Source organism: Vidua chalybeata, chromosome 7 (genome assembly GCF_026979565.1).
Source record: "Vidua chalybeata isolate OUT-0048 chromosome 7, bVidCha1 merged haplotype, whole genome shotgun sequence".
Classification (NCBI taxonomy): Eukaryota; Metazoa; Chordata; class Aves; order Passeriformes; family Viduidae; genus Vidua; species Vidua chalybeata.
The window spans coordinates 35204077-35226536 of NC_071536.1; the positions used below are offsets into that span (position 1 = coordinate 35204077).

Consider the following 22460-nt stretch of genomic DNA (forward strand, 5'->3'; position numbering starts at 1 on the left):
GATTATTATTTTTTTGTTTAAAGTTGGCAGGCAGTAAAAGTATTTTCAAAGTCCCAGGCATTTATTCCGTTCCACATGTCTGTGGTTTATGTGCTGCAAACCCTCCCTGTATTTAATATATGCAGGTGCATTTTGTAAAACTGTATCAGCTTGGAAAAACTTGACAAAAAAAACCCAGTGATTTGGGGGTTTGCTCCTGTTGGAAAAGTGGGGGAGGGAGAGGGATGGCTTAAAGGGAAAAAAGCCGAGCAGGAGATTAATTAAAGATCCAATAGAGAAAACCTCTAGGAAAAAAAACAAATCCAACAAAGTACTCAGAGGTCTGATTTCTGAGTGATGGGCACACATATTTGCCATTGCTGTTAATGAGAGCTGGGTGTGCACATGCGCAGCTGTCGGGGAATACGAAACCCTTAATGTACAGCTCACTTTGATTTTATATTCATAAGAGTCTTTAGTTCAACTAAAGCTTTTCAAGACCCAGCATCAGATATAATGAGGTTAAATACATCTCACAAGATCCTTCCCTGCTCAGTTATTTGGAAGTGCAGTGCAGTTAAATTACCTGAAATTTACTCCTGGCAGCTTACTTCCTTCTCCTTCCAAAGGAAATCAGGTGGGGAACATCATCTCTCAAGTTTAAGTTCCTGTTGCACAGCGTCTGCAGTGCTAAGAGGGAAAAACAATAAAGAATTTCTTATTGTTCAGCTTCTGTGATGCCTTGGGATAAGCTGCTCATTGAAGAACCAGCACCTGAACATGCCCTTCAGGTGGTTTTTCATCCAGGAGGAGATGAGGTGTCCTCTTGTGGGCCACAGCCTGACAGATCATCCACACCTCCTGTGCAGCTAATTCTGCAGTCCAATATTTAATATTGAGGAAGAACTTCTTTACATCGAGGGTGGCAGAGCACTGGAACAGCTTCCCAAGGAGTTCATGGAGTTTCCCTGTCTGGAAACTCCTGTGTCACCTGCTCCAGGTGACTCTACCCTGGCAGCAGGGGATGGACTGGAGGAACTCCAGGTGTCCCTTCCAACCCCAACTATCCAGTAATTCTGTAATTCTATCTTCTGCCATTACAATCCAGCTTCATACTGGTTTTCTGGGGCTCAGCATATTCATCCTCCTCCTTATCCCCTTTTTTATCGTCCATTGCTGCATCTTTTGCAAACACTATTGTACTCTGAACAAAGATATCAGCGCACCGTGATCTCACTCCTGTTGTCTTCTGCTCTTGTCCTCACTGCTAGTGTCCAAGTCAGGGTGATTTGACATCTTTTGGTGGCCCAGTGGGGCTGTTTTTGATAGTGGATGTACCAGGTAATCGGCCGTAGGCTTGTGAATTAAGTTTGAAAGCATGTCGGGACGACACTGTCTACTAAAGCATTAATATTCATGAGTGAGAAATTAATGTCCCTTTCTGCTATTTGAACTATTATTAATTCTTATTATGATTTTGAGAGCCATTATACACATTGATAGGCTAATGAACAGTCATTTATAGAGGGATTTTAAGACAGTTTATTCCAAGGAAGGAAATGCTAGCACTCCAGGATGTGCTTCGCACTATTTCAAACCCCTAATTCTTGTTGCTTGCTTTACTGCACATCAGGGTGATTTCTACCTAATCCAACTGTCTAAAGTAAGCTACAAATTCCAATCAATCTTCTCTTTATTTGGCCTTTACTGCCATAGGATCTACAAATCCATATTCTTACCAACTCTACTTAAAAAACGTCTATAAACAACAATTAGGTGTTTTCAGTGTTTTTGGAGCTCTTCTGTATGTTAATAGTCTTGAAGCAAAGTAAAAAATCTCTTTTCTTTGGTATCATTTCCATTGCAGATGATTCTTTGGCTACTTGTGCTAATTAATTTGCCTGGTCAGTACTGAGCTGCTAGAAAATCTCCTCTCTTCTCCAGTTTGTTGTGAAAAAGAGACTATTCTTCAAAAAATTAGAAGTGCAGTGCTGGGTGTGCAGTACAATTAGAATAATGCCAGAAAGAAAACTTGATTCCCAGATTGCCATGCTGATTATATCCCAGCACTGAAGACTCCTGAGTCAGGGCCTTGCACGGGTTATGTAAGCTTAAGGGATCTAAAAACCTGCATGTAGTAGGCAGTGACAAGTTCCCAAAAACATTTAGACTTAGTCCTTTAGCTGGAGGTTTCAGGAGGAATTAGAACCCAGGAGGTGTGGTGGACTCCTTATTCTGGTAATGTTGTAAAGACTATGTGGAGAAAATTCCACAGTAAGTTTAGCATCAATTTTCCTGGATGCTGCTGCCATTTTAATTATGTGCATGGGAACAAAACTTTACAGTACTCTCTGTTATTCAAAACACTTGCTCTCCACCTTCAATTTCCCCTATAACTAACTTTAGATATGGCCCTACTGTTAGAACAATTTACATATGACCAGAATATTAGAAGATAATTCAAGGTGTTACAGAATCTCAGAATTCTGCTTGCCAGGCTGAGGTTGGATAAAAACTGTCCATACAGCTTATATCAGGGAACTTACAAATGATAAATGGAAGTCCACAAGACCTCTGGCCCAATACTAATTTCGTTTCCTAGGATTTGAAAAGTAGGGTGTTTTGGTTTTTTTTTATCCAGTGATTTTGTCTGGTATTACTGGCAAGTCATTTTGTATTATTTTGGATGAAATATGCATTTCTAAAGTGTGCCCAAATGCTGTTATGAAGTCAGGTTCAGCCACACTTAAATTACTCAGTACCACAAATAGTTCTATTGATTTTCTGGAAGATCAACAGATGTAGTTCAACAGATTGTCTGCAAGTAAAATTGTGCTTCATGTGAGTAAGGTGGTAGAAGTGCCAACAAGTGAAACACTTAATCACCTTATTTACAGAATTCATCCTTCATAGCCATAGAAATTTTTGCCAGGACTTCGGCCACTGAAATCTATCCCTAAAATCTGTTTAGAAATGTTAACAGGTAAATGTGGTAGCTGATTCTAAATCTTTATTTTGATTGAACTAGTTCTCTTGAAATGTCTCAGGCAAAGGCATGGAGAAAAAGAAATTGCTATTACAGTGCAGTGAGGGCTGATATCCACAGCACAGGAAATATTTAAATACCCACTAGTCCTTCCAGATCTTTTCAGCTGGAGCAAGCTGTATAGACTGTGCATCTGTACAGACAGTGCATCTGTCCAACTGCACTTACGAAAAAACCTCACTGATATTCCACAAAGGAAAATTCCACCCAGTTCCCAAAGCTGCAACATCTGTCTCTGGTTTGGGAGGCTTGGGTTCAGGTCTTTGATTTTCTCTGCAACAGGTTGGAAAGATTACTTCATTGGAAAGATTTTTTTCAATGAGGTCTAGTGATTATGCCTTCATTTCAGTTCCTTATCTCTAATATGAATTTAATAGGTGCCACATAAGCACTGTAGATAAATAGGAGATTTATTGTTTAAAATGCACACACAGAGGCAGATGTGAGTGTATTTATATATATATATATATATACTCTAAATAAAAATCCTTCTGCCAAAATTACGATTCTCCTGCAGACAGTTTTCTGAATGAACGTATCAGTTACTGCAGTGGGTTTCCCACTTGAGACAGATGAACAGAGGAATGAGATTAATTTAAAAAAAAACGTAGTGTTGAAAGTCTGACTTGCAGGTTTTCAAGTGGAATCCCTAGCCTGATATGTCTCAGGTCTCAGTGTGGGGAACAGAAAATGTGGAGTCCACACCCACCACCAGATCTCTGGAGAAAGGACATATTCCTGAAGGGAGACTACAAGAAGGACGGAGAGAGACTTTTTACAAGAGCCTTTTACAGGGCAGTGGGGAATGGATCCAAACTGAGAGCAGGTTTATCTTAGCTATCAGGCAGAAATTCTTCCCTTTGAGGCCCTGGCACAGGTTGCTAGAAAAATTCTGGGTGTCCCATCCCTAGAGGCGTCCAAGGCCAGGTTGAACAGGGCTTGGAGTAACCTTGTCTAGTGGAAGGTGTCCCTGCCCATGGCAGGGGGTGGAACAAGGTGAACTTTAAGGTTCCTTCCAACCCAAATCACTCTAGGATTCTATGGTTTGTAGGGCACCAGATCCAGTCAGCATATGTGGCTTCAGTCCTGTCAATCCCCCCAAGAATCAAGCCCCCCAGGCACTTAGACAAAGCAGTCCCCCCTTTCTGGAGCTCAGGATTTTCAGTCCTGAAAGGAAAGGAAGCATTTCTTTGCATGGGGAAAAGCAGAGCCATAGGCACCTAAAGATCCTCAAAGGTCACAATTGTAGTACCTAATTAGCCTATGCACCTTCAGGGGTAGATGGCAGCTGAATAAAGTTTTTCAGAATTTAAGTGCCTAGACACCACCTAAGGTCCACATTAGATACTCATTTAATTTTTGTTTTTTCAAGATCTGGATTTTTTTTTTTTTTCTGTGATTGCTCTGATAGACCATTAACACTTTTTTCAAATGATTTCACACATATCCTTTCGATATATCAATTAAGGTCTCCTGGTGCATGCTAAGCAGAATTCTCAATGTCATTCCTATCAATCCTACAGTGTTATGTGTTACCCTACTATACGGAAACTGAAGATGGTTATTTAGCATCTTAGACATGATAGAGTTTTGTAACTTTTTTGGTTAGCAAAAATTGCTAGATAAAATTTTTTTTTACAGTTTTGCTGGTCTGTGACACTGGTCTTTACTGGGGTATTCTGACAAAATCTATGATGGCAACATAGCAAAGCAATGAATTCTTCTTCCATGGGAATCATAGACTTGTTTTAACTCTCAAAAGCTAACAGTGCTATCAGTAGTTGTCAGTCCCCTCTCCATGCTGGTCAGTTGTCTTCATCTCTAGCATTTCTGGCATCAGAAAAAAGTTTTTTTTCTGAGTTTTGACTCTTGTTCTGCTTCACTAAGAGCCCCCAAGAACCCATTGCCTGTGTGGCTCGAGACAACGTGCTGCAGAAACTCACACCTATCTGGGCAATGATCATGTTTCGGTCTTCAGCAGACCAGAGCAAATTTTTGCACTGAATAATGTAATTTTTGAGGAGTTTGCACAGAAGCTGTCTGCACCAAAATCGGGGAAAAATTAAAAAAAAAAAAAAAAAAAACCAAACAAAACAAAACAAAAAACCTGTGTCAGAAGGCAATAAACAAGTCATCAATTCATAATCATGACCAAAGAACTGAGCTGCATTGGTTGAAAATATAATGTAGGAAGGACCTGCTCTGAACTACTCTGCAGTGTTATGAAAATAGTAGCTGGGAAACAGAAAGGAAGTAAATACATTCATTTATTCTGACAGTCATAACATCCTTGTATCATCTTGGTGGAAAGTTACAAAAGATGTCTAAAGAGATTTTCAAAAGACATCTAAAGAAACCTCACTCGAGGCTTACAAAGAACAAGGCTCAAGGCCAACTCGTCTTGGAAAGACAAGTCAGCATATTGCACTGTAAGAAATCCATGACAGTCTCTTAACATCATCACGTAATAGGTTCCTGAGAAACCAAATCTTATCAGTCTCTGGCATTATGCAAATTTCTGTCATAATCTCAATCTGTGGGCTTCGAGTCCTAATCAAACTGCCTTCAGATTCACAGTTGGCGAGCCTCCTATTGAAATCGTTTCTCTATCCTCCATTTACTTGTCCAAGGAAGTTTTGGGGCTTGGCATGGCATCAGAAAGCCTCAATTTCATGTGAACATGGTGATTTATAAACAAATCCAAGGTCACCACAATATATTTCACATGATACATCATAATTAATACACTTTCTTGGCCAAATTTAAATATCAGAAGACAGTAGAGATCCATAAACTAATGTGAGCAGAAAAAAAAAAAAAAACAACTGTGTAGAAACAAGAAATAATCAAAAGTTAAGGTGCACGTTTTTAAAAAATTTCTTGAAAAACAAAGGAATGATTTTATGAGTAGCATAATCTCAGGGATACCCAACCATGCAAATGTATGAATATGTGTGTGGCTTACACATTCTCCCAAACACAATAACATTAAAAGTATTAGTAGGTCATTCAGAGTGTGGTACTGGATATTTTCAGTGGGTTTGAATAGTATTAAATCAATTTTTGAACTGTCTTTATCTGGAAAGTTGTGTGAATATCTGATTCAAGAATCATTAACTGATGAAATCATTGGCAGAGAAAGAAAAAGCCCTCACATTTTAGAAGAGATGTTAAGATGGTGCCACAGACAGAGACTACAAGAGAAGGTTTCTAATCTGTGGGTGTTAATAAAATACAGATTAAAAGTGTATATGACCATTCTGAGTGAAACAAATAAGTAAATATAAGTAAAAAATATTTAAATATATTTAAGCTCTAACATTCCCAACATTATAGATATCATATTCTAACACAGTCTCCACTTAAATTCAAGCCAATAATAAAGAATGTCTCCACTGAAGATCTAAATGGAGACTGTTGTATTTGCAGTAGCAGCAAACTGGTAACCAAAGAGGTTCACTCCAGGCTTTTGTTCCCAGGAGGTGTCAAGGAACAATATGTCCTGGTAACCTCCCAGTTCTTTCTCAATGACCTTTTCTTCACAGTTGCAAACTGTTTCTGCTCAACAGCATTTTTAAATAGATCTTTTCAGGTCTGGAAGCAACTCATTTAGGGAAAAAAAAAATTGGAGGTCATGCTTTGAATAGATTTTTTTCTTTCGAGGTGTAAAGTAGCCCAATTTAAGAAATTAAGAAATGTTTAAAAATAAAGGAAAGAAATTAATAGGTAAGACATTTCTTCTTTTTTTTTTTTTTTTTTTTTTTTTTTATTAGAAAGTTTTAATTAAGATGTTGGAGGGAAATGAAAACAGAATCTACATATGAAAATTTACCTCCTCTGCAGGGCATTTCCTTGTGAAGGATGCTCAGGTAACACCTGTCCATAGCAGCCTGATTCTAGATTGATTTTGGGTTTTATTTTTCTAAAACTGAGCCTCTGGGTTTGAAACAAGACAAGTTGTGATATTTACTAATTCTTTTCTTTGGATAGCAGTCAATTCTGCTAAAAGACAACACTTCATAAAACTCTTAAATATGCACTGAAGCAACATTTTAACAGGATTTTCCCCTTTGTAAACTTTAGCTAACACAGTGTGCTGGTGATCCCATCAAATGAAAGAATATTTAAATTATATTTAATGAATAAAATTTACCTTTTGAGAAAAAGAGAAGACCCTGCATAACCTCACTCAAAGGGCTACACCAGTGATGAAAATTGCCCTAATATTACAGGGACAGAAAAACAGTTTAATTTGCTGTTATAAATATGGTGGAGGCTTTCCAGCTATCATCAAAGGAAATGAGGAAGTTTTAAAAGAATCTGTACTTGGATTTTTCTATCATGCAAAAGTTTGCGTAGGAGGGACATATTCTACCCCAGCTTTGTCTTTTTTGTTATTACAGTTATAATTTTTTTAGCATAGCAGAAATTTTATTGCGGATGCCTGGCCTGTCTCTTAACTCATGCTAATTATATTCATAATTAAATGTTAAACAAGAATTGACTAGGCCAACTGGCTTGCACAGGTGTTTGTGATATGAATGGTTTAATGCTCCCACAATAAATTATTGGATACAAATCTGCAGTAATCTACACAGAGAGACCCTTTTGAAGAACTTTGACATACGTGGTAGGTTCAGCACTGTGCTTTGAAGCCAGGGCTTGCAAGCAGCACTTACAAGAGAGTTTTTTGTCTAAACCCTGACTTGCCCTTGACTGCATGAGCACTAATATGGCTAAAAGTTTTTTTTCTGGGTTCTTACCTGCCATGGGATGCAGGTCCTCAGAGCAGTAACATTAATGGGAAGGTGGAGTAGTTACTGGATGCTTGTGGAAATGTCATCTGCCTCATTTCAACTTGCAAAGCAGTAGTTTGTGTTTGCAACTAATCACAGAGGCTTCAGAGACTTTCTGTTAGCTTTACACCAATTGCTGCTTCTAAAAGGATGGAATCAAACACTGGCAAATGGAGAAAGGCTAGGGTTTCAGTTTGTTCCTCTTCCACTTAATTTTGGGGCATGGAAAATAGTCTATTAGCCTAATTTAAATTTCATCTGTGGTTAAGAGACTCTTTTTGTAGAGACAAAAAACTGGCACAGCTGCACAGGGCAGGGATGGAGGGATTTAAAAGTGGTGTAGATATGGCACTTGGGGACATGGGTTGGTGCTGGATTTGGCAGTGCTGGGGAAATGTTTGGACTTGATGATCTTTAAGGTCTTCTCCACCTAAATAATCCTGTCATTCTATGAAAGAAAGGGCAGAAGGAAGAATAAAGCCAATTTGAGAGTCTGTATCTGGGTTAACATAAGGGAAACCCATGGAGAAAATCAAGCAGGAGAAAGTGGTGAAAGAGAAACTGAGAAATCTGAGCAGCACTGGGCAGGAAAGGGTTGGGAAAAAGAGAGAGGAGGAGCTCTTTAGTGACTGTGACAAGATCCCTGTGACCTGGAGTGTTTGGGGGAGGCAGGGGGAGAGGAACTTCTCCTGAGGGTTATCTGGAGCTCTTGACAAAGTGAGAATTGGCACTCTGGGTTTGAGGGGAAAAATGTTTCATCAGGCTTGTGAGTGAAGCTTCCACTTGGGGAAAGTAATAACAGGAGGAGAAGCAGCCTATAATGCCCCAGTTACACAATTTCAGAGGTGCAAAAATGGAAGAAGTGAGGCGGGGAAAGTGGGAATAGAAGACCAGGAAGGGAGGGAGAAGGAGACCCTCCAAGAACAAGAGAAGGGGATGCTGAAAGCCATCACCCACTGTGCTGTGCCGTCTTCCTCCCTGCTTACACCTTCCTACAATCCAGAAGTTTCCACCTTTCCAAATAAGAGTAGCACCACACCTGTGTGGCAGCACATTGGATCTGAAGCAGCAAAGGTTAGCATGACAATGTCTAGGTGAAAAAAAGTACCAACTGAGGTTCTCTGGTATAGATATTTGAGGACCTGGTACACTGTTTGAAGACCTAAACTACTACAGCTGTGGTACCGACTCAGAGTAGGTACTAACTTTATGGAGTATTTCTATGCATTCTAAATGTTTCAAGCAGCTGAGTTAGGGGAATGTGCATAAACTTAGCCTTCACACTTAGAACTATTTTTTTTTTTCTTTTTCAATTTTCTCTTTTGAATTTCCTTTTCAACCAAGACCAAACTGGGAAAAGCAGGAAGGCTTGCCCGGCAGGCAGGTTTATTCACGCTTCTGCAGCTCCAGCTCTGGGCTATCAAGTGCCACTTCTAGAACAGCCCTTTCCCTGGCTTGTGTTCCATTTGCATCTGGATGCTCACATGCAGCCAGAACTAACCTACACTCCCTGCAGCTGAGGCTGGTGCTTCGTTTTCTTTCTACCACAGATCAGGGCACCTGATGAGGCCACATTCCTGCTGCAAGCTTAAGTGCATCATTTTTTTTACAAAAAATTAGCCCACTGTGGAGAGAGAAATCCTCCACAGAGAAATAATAAACCATGATGAGAGTAACCACTTTAGGAGATGTTAGAATTTGATCCAGGATCTGTGGTTTTGCTTTGAAGCAGTAGTTGTCCTTTACTTCAGATGGTATTTGTGAATCGTTGCCTCAAAAAAATAAAAAGGGGTCTTTTGGCACATTCTTTAGGCTGATGACAGGCAAAATGAAGTAGATTCTGTCTCAGAAATCTCCAAAAATAATCTTAGGTTTGACATAACACACCATGTCATGAAGTGATATAAGCCACATAAGCACAAAGCAGGCTTTAAATTTAAAGAAGAATAATCCTATTTTCAGATAGGATACTTTCCATCAATTTGGATAACAAATATCTGATACAGAATATAGCCATGTTAATGTTGAGATCCCTTAAAACCTGCAGTTCCTGGTAGTAGGTGGCAGTGGCAGCCTGCTTTCTACCTGTGCTCTCTGAAAGTTGCTCAGACCATCCAAACACTCACATGCATTAATGATTTCTATCTAGAAATAAGGATCTGCACAATTTTTTAATGTCTTTAACCCCTCAGCACCTGTGATACAGAGTTCCCAGTGCTAGAGAGTGATGCAAAATGCATTAATGCTCAGCACTGGGAAATCCCAGCTCCTGGTGCCAAGAGGTTCATAAATATAGTAATGAAACCTCTTGACTCAAAAGTGAGCACTATTTAACAGAGCAAGCATGAACAGCCTTTAGGAGATTTTGCAGTTGGATTTGTTCCACTGTGTCAGAGCTGAACCTCCATGATAGTAGTTTTATAAAACTGTGCATGGTTAAAAGAGAGAGTTTAAGGAAGCCAGGCAGCCAAAGAATTAAAAGTAAATAAATCCATGGAAAGGAAAAGTAAATATACTGCTGCATCCCTACCAGAAAAAGAGGCATCAAGATTCCCCAGTATGAATCTAGTGACAGATGTCAAGGTCTTTGGGAAGTGTCCACTAAGCTTTATTTTGCACATGTTCCTGAACAACTAAAACAAGTATTTTGTGTGATAATTTACAGCAGATCAGTATCAATAAATCAGAATCATGTAAGCAGTCATGTTTATTATATCCCTGTTGCTTAATATTCATGATAGTAATTTATTTTTATAGTACAGTTTCACTGTTATCTCCTCCTTTGCTGTAACTTTGAGACAAGCAAGCTGCAAAAGTAGAAGGTCAGGTAACACTTTGAAGACAGTAAAAGTTCATTCACTTGGAATTTGCCTGCTTTGTTGTTTTTCTTTTTTTTTTTCTAATGCTTTAGTGACTCCTTAAAATATTTATACTATCATTCCTAACCTAGCATTATTTATTTAACAAATATCTCTGCAAAATGAGAGTTGCAGAGCAGTGTATGGGTACCAGCTCTACAAATGAAGAATCCAAAAATTTCTAGAACTGTTCAATTGAAAATGGTCATGAAATCTTCTGTCAAGGTCTGTATTTTAACAGAATACTTTTCTTTTAAAAAGTTTAAAACTCACAGTTATTTAAGGTTTCCTGACATTTTTCAATGGCAAGACTTGTTCATCAGGATGGCAATAATAGAAACAAGAGGTTTTATCCATGAAACATGCAGAGTACAAACAACTACAATTTCTACCTGCCACTCCTACTGAAACTCCTCATTAATGACTGAGTGAGGCCGTAGTAAATTCAGATCTACTCCCTAAGAGTACATTCAGATTTAACTGAGTGGCTCTTTTTTGCTTTTCACATGTACTTTTTGGTAAAAAAATGTACCTCAGCTGTGTCAGTTGAGGTACAAGGACCTCCATTGTTCCTTTAGTGCAGCCATAAAGCACGACTAAATTTAGTGAGAAAGCACAAATTCAAGGATGATGTAGATGTCAAGATATTCTCTATTTTCCATTAATCAGGAATCGACAGAATTCTTGATTTTCTTTGCATTCTTTTTCAAAAATATTTTTCTGTCCTAATGATCTGCTTCACTGTTTCATCTCAGACTGAGTTTCTGTAGCAGCAGAATCTCTCAATGTGTAAAACTCCTCTGGTTAGACAGCCTGTAATTATACAATGGTCTCATTGGTATGTCCCCTTGTCTTTCAATTAAGGATGAGCTTTTGATGAAGTTGTGTTGGGTACTGCACATAATCAATTCTTTCTCATCCAGGAACATATTTTTCATTAGACAGGAGGTGGAGGCCACACAAAAAAATATTGCTGATCAGATGAATGAAGTCTAAACCTACCTCATCACAAAGATAACATCTAAAAATGCTTCAGGTTTATTTATGGCAAACAAAAAATATGACTAGGCTTCAAGAAATGATGAAGATAAGCAGACATAAAAGACATTTTTATTCTAAGTGTAAACTATCATTAAATGTACTTAGATTTATACCCTATAATTATTATGATTGTAGCAATTAATCAATCAACTGATTAACATTTAGGGTCAGCAGGACACAGTGATCTTATCTTGAAGCTTGAATTAATTAATTATTCCTTACTCTACATTATTATTTTCTACTAGTGTATGTTTTCTCAGTGTCCCTATTGAAAAAATACATCTTTTTTTTTCCCTGTGATGTATTGAGTCGAGCAGGGGAAGACACTGACATACATTTACTAATTTTCCATCAGAATTTCAAATTAATTAAAACATTTTTAAAACATTGCATAATTTTTAACTACTTGTTATATTCTAATTAGCAAGGTTCAATTAAATTGTTTTCAACGTAGCAACTTAAGAGCTCTCATCTCTTCAAGTGGAGTCAAATTCAGCGGGTGTATATTGTTGCAATGATATAATTCCACGTTCATTATCTCACAACCAGTGAAGTCTCTCTGAGCAGAGCATTTGTTTACTGTCTGTGGCAGTGTGAGGATTTTCCAGTTCCACAGGCAGTCCTGCTGTCAGGATTGAGTTCTTCCTGAAATTCGCCTACGATTCAATTTGCTTTATGCAAAATTATTTTATGCCCCTGCCCGTGGCAGGGGGTTGGAGTCAGATGATCTCTAAGGGCTCTTCCAACCCAAACCATTCTAGGATTCCATGAAAGGCATCCCTTCCAATAACCCCTTCCTTGTGCTGAACATTTCCTCTGTCTCTTGGCAATATAATTTCTCTAACCTACTAGAACTCTTGCTGGCTCCAGAGGAAACACCCTCTTGCACCACCACCGTGCCAAATTTCCCCCAAGATTTTTTGATATTCCTGGTTCTTAAAAGCTTCAGTCAGAGCTCTAGTTTTTTTTTTTTTCCTTCTTTTTCTGTTTTATGTTGTCTTACCTTTTTCTCTTACTCCATGGTTACTAGCAAGCCTAGGAAGCCCTGGTGGTGTTGAGGAAAAAATTAAATGCTCTGTCAGACAGCACCTACTTCAGTGGCTTGTCCCAAAAAACATTCAAATTCTCTGGGCATGTAAAGCCATATTTTTATGCTATTATCACCTTCTAATATTCTCTTTGCTTGTGCTGTGATGAACAAGGATAAAACAGATTTTTTGAGCATCTCCCTTCTCTTCTTGTGCTGCTCTGTGGCCACGGGACGGCCAGGGAGGTGTGGGCATGGGATGTTTGGGGCTGTTTTAGCCACGCAGACCAAGTTTTCCATAACCCCATGCTGACACACAATGCAGCTCTCTTCTCCAAAGAAGAGAAAAATCTGCTTTTCTCCCCTTTTTTTTCGGTCTGTAACACCCTACCGCAGTGAGTCCATGTCCTGATTAGGCTCTACTATTATCTATACAATCAAAAATAAAAGAGATGCTAAAAATCCAGCTGCTGGCTCTCTCACTGAGCTCTCAGGAAAGTTCATACCCCAGCCCCTGGTGGTTTTATTTTTCCAATTTTAGTGCAGGAGATAGCAGTAATAGAAGTAGGTTTGGGGGCCTTAAATAGAAAGGGTAGGAGAAGCAGTTATCATCAAGCTTTAGCTTTGAAGTGTAAACTTAGCAAAGACTTCCCTGATGAAGTATACATATGGAACTACAAAATGCCACTTTTTATCCATTTGTTTTCCTGACCATAACCACGTTTTCACACTGTCAGCATTTTCATTAGGAGCTCTTTTTGTCAGAGGTTTATAACGAGAATGTAAAGATTTGCTATGGGCTAAATCTCAATCCAAGAGCAAATGTTTATACCAATTCTGAAAACAATCAGCTTGCCCATTTGTAGTTATGCATGTGTTCATCATCTGTTACTGCTTGTCCAATGCTCTGCAACTTCTGGAAGGAAAAAGAGACATCTGGAGGGGAAAAAAAAGCTATCCTGCAGATAGCACACTGTATGTTCTCCTGAGTTATTGAATAAGGTACTACAGAAATGCAGCTTTTTAGTCAATACAAATAATTTTTTGCTTAAGCCTGTCAAATTTACTGTAGAAATATTGTAATGTATGGCTTAGCCTGGTCTCCTTTTGTGCATTACTTACATGGGATTTGCTTTAAAAATTCACTGGAAATTATTCACCTAATGAACTGAGCCACTTTTGTGATGCCAGGCACGACGAATTCTTTGAAAATGTTTTAGCTTATCTTCTGGACCTGAGGGTTGACAGGGTTTTCCTGTCTGTCACTTCCCCTGTGTATTAGTCATTAAGTCCCACGATGTTCTGGGGAGGAGTTAAATGTAAAAGATAATTTACAGTCTTTATCCTTCTCTGGCTGTGTTAGTTTGAACAAAAAGGTACATGGAGTGGGCATGTATATAATGGCATGAAGAAAAATTTTGACACAAAATAAACAGAAAAAAAATATTTGTGCACGTAAGTGTTACCTGTGAACAACATGAAATTTTTCTGGGTAAAATTTAGAAGTCATAGAACCACAGAATGGTTTGATTTCGAAAGAACATGAAAGATCTTGCTCTTACCCCTCTGTTATGAGCAGGAACATCTTCCAGTAGAAGAAATAAAGATGAACCAGGTGCTAATCTGAAAGTTGCCTCTGTTTTTACACAGAAGATACCTGAGGTTGTAGAGCACTTCAGGAAGCTTAGTAGTATTTAGTATTTATATACCATGCTCAGTGTTACAAGTATTTACTTTACACTAGCATTACAGTCATACTTACAAGTCTCTTTACCCAGTAAACCTCAGGAAAAAAAAAATGCTGCCCTCATTAGTGTTTCTCCATAAACCACAATAAAAATTAATTGATTCACCCCATCCTAGACAAAGATATGTCTCCAAACTTAGCACCAACGTGGCTGCATCCACTTCTAAAGTACGATTAAAGCACTTGGAAGAGTGTGTATAGAACATCCTTGTAAAGCCATCAGGGAATTTATTTTTTTCCTTAAGCAAATAATTCATGAGCAGTTATAACTCGTTGACAAATCATTGTGCAGACAATGAAAAGAGTTTTTTCAGGACGGGTTGTGAGCACACATCTGGTATGAATGTTCTCAGAAATATTTCTCCACCCTGCCATGCACAGCCCTTTTGTTTTTGGGAGATTTCTAGGGAATAAAAAGGCTCACCTGAATATTTGTGAACATGCAGGCACATCAGTAGATCTACCTGGAAAAGAACAAAAAAATTAAAAGTCAAAAAATTCTTTCTTTTTTTAGCTTGACTCATTCAGTTGTGCTTTTAACCAGGAAGCTTTAAGAAGCTAATTAATTATGAACTAATTAAACTTTGCAAAATCATTGTGAGACTGCTAGAATTCATATAAATATTTCAGAGCAAGTAAACGGAGGGACATCGCTTATTCTTGTAAATCAGGTACCAAAGCAAGCAGTGAGAGCAGCAGCCCCCTCTGTCCCATTCCCCCACTCCACAAACATTTTTGCTCTTTCCAAGCTTCACATTTATCTAGTAAGGGTTAAAGCAAGATTTTAAATCCTATACGAAATCTGTGGAAATATGTGTTCTGCATAAATCTGGGCCACAAAATTAATACACTTGTATACATTTTCCCCATCTGCTATATTGCTGACACATCCAGCTTGTAGCCCAGAATGTTTTAGAGAAGAAAGGGCCATCTCTATGTTTAGTGCAAGAGTTCAAGTGGAGTTAGAGACTTAGTGCTGCACTCAGGCTTCTCCACTAAACATAGAAAGCAGCTTGGGGTACTTGGGAAGTTTTCTTCCAAAATGCCAAACCTCTGGTTATTGGTGGGGGAAGGAGGAGTGGTAATGTTTTTTTTTTTGTATGCGCGTCAGGAATTAAATTACATATTTAGTAGAGAAAAAAGTTTCCTTTTGTACTCCTTTAGTCTTGTCAGCTATCATAATATATGTACGTGATTGTGAATGTGCATACATGACACCTGTAAATTTTCCATTAAAAAAAAAAGGCAAGGGTAAGGTCATCTCAAACCTCCAAATATCGTAGGAGTAATTTTAGGGACTGTGAGCTGGGAGAGGCAGCTCTTTTCTGGTCTGTTACTGCAGACTCCCTCACCCAAGCTGGGTGCCTGTGATGTGTTTTCCTGTGTCAGGAGGGAAAGGAGGTGTCCCTTTGAAGGCTTTGTGCTGCAGGGACAGTGCAGGAAAGCTTTGTCCAGGGGCTCAGGGGCTGCACGGATCCCTCCATCGCGTGTCAGGAGGACGTGCAGCCTGTCCAGGGCGAGCCCCTGCCCCGTGCTCCCCTGGTGCCCCAGCCTGCCTCTGCTCCAGATGCAATCAAAGTGCGTTTTCCAGCAGGTTGGCTACGTATCCTTGGCAGGGAGGTTGGTCTTTTTTTCACTCTTTAATTCATTCACCATACCAGATTTTGAATTTGTGCAGGTTATTTTGCCACAGATGCCCGGTGCACTGTGCAATTTTGAATTTCCTAAGATTTCCTATTCCCAATTAAAAATATGAGTGTATATTCACCTTTTTTTTTTTTTTTTATGGTTTTTATTAACACTCTAATGCATGTTTGTGGGTATTGTGGAACAACCATCTTGTGGATTTATGGACAAAGAGCAGAGGTCCACTGAGCTGACTCCAAGTGATAAATTCAGAAGAATCAGTGTGACAACTTTAAGTTACGAAAAGCCTCCTCTTGATGTAGGGGTCTACCTGTGGCTTTAAGGTCATGTTTGACTTGTAGAGCCATGTACCTCTATTGTGACTTCTGTAATCTCAATTTCTGTTTCAATAACGTCAAAGCTAAACTACACCAATCAACTTTCTTCTTGCAGATTCAGCCTGTTTGATTGTATATACAGTCTCATATATTTTCCAACAGCCTGATCTTGAGCTCTATCAGAAGTCTCCTAGAAACTTGAACCCTTGAAAAAATGCCTTGGAAGGTTCCTGTATTTTGATATATATATATAAAATATGTAATTAATTGTGTACTATGGAATATATATTATACTATGATTTTTTGATGCATAGTCAAATAATACCACCATTATAATAGGGTGGGTAGCAGGGTTGGATTACAAGTCCTATTATTAAAATGCCCACTTATTTTTCACCTTCAGCACACCAGAAATCACCAAAATTACCCTGTGAAATTTAATTCTTGGGTCAGGTCCACTTTTCAGTAACTCAGTCATCTCCACTGATACAGCAATGCTGCCTTCCACCAGACAGAGACCTCAATATTTGTCTTCTCCACACATTAGGCTTTCCCACATAGAAGCAATGCATCATATGTTTATTTGACTTCTGTGGCTTTTGCTGGTTACTCACACTGACTGCTTGGTGGTGCTTTTGCAGCCAGCAGGAGAATTATTTTATCACTATGTATAGTAATTCCCATGTCCATAAAACATGAAAAAATTAAGATTATTTGCCTTACCTATATGCCAGGTAATATATTAATTGCTACTTATTAAGTCCTTCACTCTGTGAACTACTTTTTTTTTTTTTTTTTTTTTTTTTTTTTCACTTTGGAGCATAAGATATATGTAAGGGAAAGATAAAGACAAGCAAAGGAACAAAGGAGGTAAGGCAGATGGGTACAAAGGGAATTGGGAGGATCAGAGAGAGACAAACCAAGCAAAGACAACCAAGATATTTGGGTGGAAATAAGAGATTTGCTCTCTTTTGCATTTTGAGACTTGAGGGTTGTGTACATAAATCCCTGGTGGATTTTTGCTTTTGCTAAGCAACAAAATCAGGTTTCTTCTGAAAGGATTCCTCCAGGAGATGACAGTGCCCACCCCATGAAGTCCAGGAGATGATTTATTAATGTTCATCACCAGCTCTTCATGTTGAATGACCATATCAAACCTCATTTTCAGCAGACACCATCCTAGACTAGAGAGAACTTACAAGCACACACTCCAAAACTTTCAGAAACCTCCCAGCCACACTCCAGGAAGACAGAGAGGTCCCACAGTTTGCTGTTATTGCTGCCCTTCCCACTGGTGTTATTCATTCATTTCTTTCTGTGTGAGCAGATCTCTGGGTCAAAACAGGGACTTTTTGTAGATACACAAGAGATCCATGCTGCTCTTAAATCTCCACTGCATTTTGTTTGAAATGGTGGCTGTCATATTAGAGAAATTGTGATTTCTCTTTCTTTTCCTCCCTCTGCCATGTCTTAATCTACCTGTAATAAAATGCAATGAATTGAAAAGAGAAACTTCTACGTAGAGATTGGTTGCTGTTATTCCAGTTCTGCAGCAATCAGTGGAGGATGTTTTCCTTTTCCACCTGTTCATACTTTCTTCCACAGCCTAGACCAAGGTCAGCTCAGCTCCGCTCCATGTTCTCTTCCATTTGGTTCAGTCCCATTTCCTTTTCTCCAACCTATCCCTCTTTAAAATACAAACAAGTAACATGGGGAAACTGTCACTAATTCTCTTATTTCCTTTAAAGGGAGGAGCATACAGAGCAGGGCCTTCATTAGCTCTGTGAAAGACCCTGGGTACCCCACCATCAATATTTCATCGCTTCATTGTGAAGATCAGGGGAGAAACAGGCATTTAGAGACTCACTTCATCCCTCCTTGCACCCCTTTCTCTGTCTCTCCCTCACACTGCTTGCACAGAGGATGCCACAGAAACAGAGGCACATGGGAAGTGGGATTTCACTCCAAGGAGAAGAGCAGAGTGAGCATTTCCAATGAGGACACACCACATCTTTTGCTGTGCTTTCATTTAAAGTGTGCATGGTGCAAAACCAGGTTAGATAAGCATCCAGTGATACGGCTTTTTTCCATTTTCTTTGTCCTTTACACTTGCAGCTTGTAATTGGAAAGGTGTGAAGATGAGGCACCAAAAATAGAGGGAGAAATCCAGGTGCACAAGTTCGTGTGCCATCTCAGAGAAACAGGGAGCTTAAATTGCAGCCAACAGAGAAATTTAGGTGCACAAAGTTAAAACTAATAGTGAACTATCTGCACACCATTTTTTTTGGCAGAGCCAAGACCCCCTCCATTTGTCCAGAGTCGCAGAGTGTGTGAATGGCTTTGCACGGGAAATGATTCTGAACTTTGCAAATAGCTTTTATTATAGCTCCTCTGTGACACTGCTAGAAAACAGATTAGATCATAGCTCATTTCTCTTTTATTATTCTGACAGTGATTTCATTTGTTCAGAACTTCCATTTTGCCTTTAATATCTCATATGCGGTCACATTTTGGGAGCTTTAGGATGTGCTGGTTCTGCCTGCATGTCTCTCACCTTCGCCAACTCATTACAGAGAAGCATCCTCCCTAAATAACAAATATTAACAAACATCTATGAACTTCAGATGATACAATTCCCAGTTCATTTCCTGGGCTATAACACTGCCAGAGAGGGATTAAATAAAGAGCCTGCCTGATCCCTAAAATAAGGCATGCTAGTGTGGGAAAAGTCCTTTGTTTTGTACCTATAAGGGGAAAAGATATTAAACCCTGCCCATGCAAAGACTAGAGCAGAGAGCCCTCAACTAGAACTGCAAAAATAAGAGTTTGATAGCCCAAAACAATTATTTCAGCCAATCATTCTCTCCTGAAATACAATCCTATTTCTGCCCTTTAAAGTCAGCTGATTCAGAAGCTCTCAAAATGAACGTGGCTGGCCCCAAAAGAGCCCATTTTAAGAATGTTTGGGGATTTTTAGCAACATAAAGTCACTGTCCTGCAGTTCTTTCACTCCCACCTATGTGATGGTGCCAGGGAGACCTGACCTAGGATTAGGTCCTTCCCACTGTTGTCCAAACATTACAGCAACCCTTTTGTACCATCGGTCGCTGGGATTGCCTGGAACAGCCTTCAGCCTGCTCTGAAGTTATGTTGGGCAAACATCCAGCAGAAAGCTGTTCATTAGAAAAGCTGAAAGGTCACTTTTGCACATATAATATCTTTCTTTCCCAGTCCATGGGCAGTAATTAATGATTTGAGCCTAAAAAAAACCCAGTGAAAACTGAACACTGTAGGAATAAATACCAGTAACCTGCAACAACAAAAATCTCCAACACTGTGTATGTCTAGCAAGGATCATTACAGTTAGCTAATTTTTGGAAGTAATATCATAGCAAAAAAGCCCTATAATTTTATTTTATACATATTCAGCTGTGACATTACGATGCTTTTTCCCCCATCTTATGTCTGGATCCTTTACCTACAAAAGCCAGCTGAGGGTTTGGTATTTGGTTTGGCTTTTGCTTTTTTTTTTTTTTGCCCTTGGATCAGAGGAAGATTTATTTCTATGACTGCAGATATTTTAAAATATATTTTAAATGTTTTCTATTATTCCCTCCTTCTGCTCTCCACACATGTTAAAATCCGCTCAGAGCAAGGGTCTGCGAAAGGAGCTGGAAAGGCCTCTGTCCTTTTTCTGGGGTTGTTTTCTTTGTGAGCCTGCAAGTGCATTGCATTTGTGTGGTGTGTGTGTGTGTGAGTGTGTGTGTGTGTTTGTGTGTGTGTGTACATGCACAGGCTTAGTCCTCAGGTGGAACTGTGGTTCCTGTGCTTTCGTTCTCGAAGCTGTTATTCTGGAAGGGAATGGAGGCAGCTGTGTTTACAGCTCAAGTCTTGGCATACATTTACCAGAATCTATTATTCATATCGTTCAGTATCAGGGAGAGATCTCAGGCCACCTGTCTATCTGACAAATTCACCCTTTTGTGAGCTTTCTGTTCATAGCAAATTATGTTCACATTGATGAATTGAGTTTTTATGAGCATTGCTAACTAACATTCTCACAGAAGGCCAGGGGCAATAGACTGCAAGTGTTTCTGGTCCACAAGTAAATGTTAAAAAGAAAAAAAACTGCCAGTATTTAAAGACAATTTGCCATGGAGGGATAGTTAAAATATTTGGCAGAGCCTTGATATTTATAAATTCAAGAATGTCCATAAATTATTACAGATAGTATACTTATCACAAATAAAAAATAATAATAATTCTGCACTGCCCCCTGTGAACGTGGGGGGCTCTTTAATATTCTGTGTGTTAACAGGTAGACAGTGATCAAAGCTTCTAACAAATCCTTATCAGGGCTTAACACAAGGTGGGAACCATTTAGTTTTGCAGAGGGGATCTTCCTTTGAAAATCATGCAGTGAAATCACTGGGACAGAGCGAAGTGAACAGAAAATGGTGATTTACCTGGGTTTTTCAGCATGGTACTGGTTCCCATCCAAGGAGCCACCAGTCATGGGAGCAGCTGTGCCCTATAGACTCAAAGATCTGTAGCTGTAGATCAAAATATTTCCATTGCAAGAGATTATTGTCAGGATGTGCTGGGACAACACTGCCTGTGAACACCCAAATTCCTCATGCCACTCACCCTACAGATAATGCCAAGGACAGAGCATGACCCACCCCTTGGAGCAAAAAGGGGCAAAGTGGGCTGCACGCCTGCAGACGCAATCTCCAAATAAATAAACACTCAGCTGCGTCAGGTAAATCTATTTCCTAGACTCTGATGCATCTAATGTGCCATTTAATATGCCTTAGAGCACCTGAGACTCTGCACAAAGTGTCCCAGAAGCTCCTCACATCTTGGCGCGGTTGGAGGATAACGTGGATACATCAGGGTAACTCCCTGCCGTGGTGAGCTGCCAGCATCTAAGTGGCTGAATCCCACCACAACTGCCATAAGGCTGCTCTTAGGGGCACACAAAAAAAGGGGGATGGCAGCGAGTGACATTTCAGTGAGAGACCTGGCAGTAATAGCCACATCACGAGATCAAATTTCCAAAGAGGAAAATTAAAGCTAAAAAAAAAAAAAAAAAAAAAAAAAAAAAAGCAGCGCCTTTCAAAGGGAAAGAAACCCCCCAGTTTCAAAGGAAAAACGATGCTTAAGAGTCCCTCCTTAAGGCACAGAGGAGAAAAACAGGTTGGAGGCAAGGAGCCACCTGGCCGAGAGCACTGGAGCACCTTGGCCCCATCCCGGCGGGACGCGGCGAAGGCTCCCATCGCTTCACACCCGCGCCGGGGCTGCCTCTCGCCCGCGCGGCTCCTCGCGCTGAAAGCGTGGCAGCCCTGCCTGTTGTTTTGATAGGTGCGAATGCCCCTCGCGAGCTATCTCTGCCGCTTCCAAATCTGTACCGCCGGGGAAACAGGTTGCGCAGCGTGGCCTGCTGATCCGCGCCTGCCTGGCCAGTAGCGTGGACAGAAGGAGCACTGCTGTCGCCGTCTTCCCGAAGTTTCGAGCCGAGGCAGAGGGTGATAAATGCGGTGGGTTGCCTTTCAGTGTATCAGTCAAACCGCCAGTTTGGGAGACCTTTCCCGTTAGGAGCCTTTGGATTTTAATTTCACATGTGCCAATCAGGTTGTCAAGCGCTTGGGTAGACCCCACCACCATTTTGTCAACTGGAAGCGCGGCGCGAGTTTAAGGAGCTCTGAAATAGCTGAGAGCCTGTTCCAGCTGGCCATTCCTTAATGGGAGAACATTGTTCTGCCTTCCTTGTTTTAACCCGTGCCTGTGCCTAGGTATCTTCATCGGTGTCAAACAAATTTGTAGGACTGGTGATTAGTTGCCCAAAGAGCATAATATATGCATTATTAATTATAGAAGGTAAGTTTGGCTAATTGTCATTTCTATACAGTAGCGCTGCACTACGATACATTTTAACAATCTATAAATAATTGATAATTTTTTTTCTTTCATCTTCCTCCCTAGTTTGCATAAAACTAATG

The 22460-nt window shown here is 39.8% G+C and overlaps 1 protein-coding gene across 1 annotated transcript in view; it reads left to right on the forward strand.

Moving 5' to 3' along the window:
- ARHGAP15 (Rho GTPase activating protein 15) overlaps positions 1-22460 on the forward strand; it is a 320977-nt gene that overhangs the window by 263403 nt on the left and 35114 nt on the right. The window lies entirely within an intron of this gene.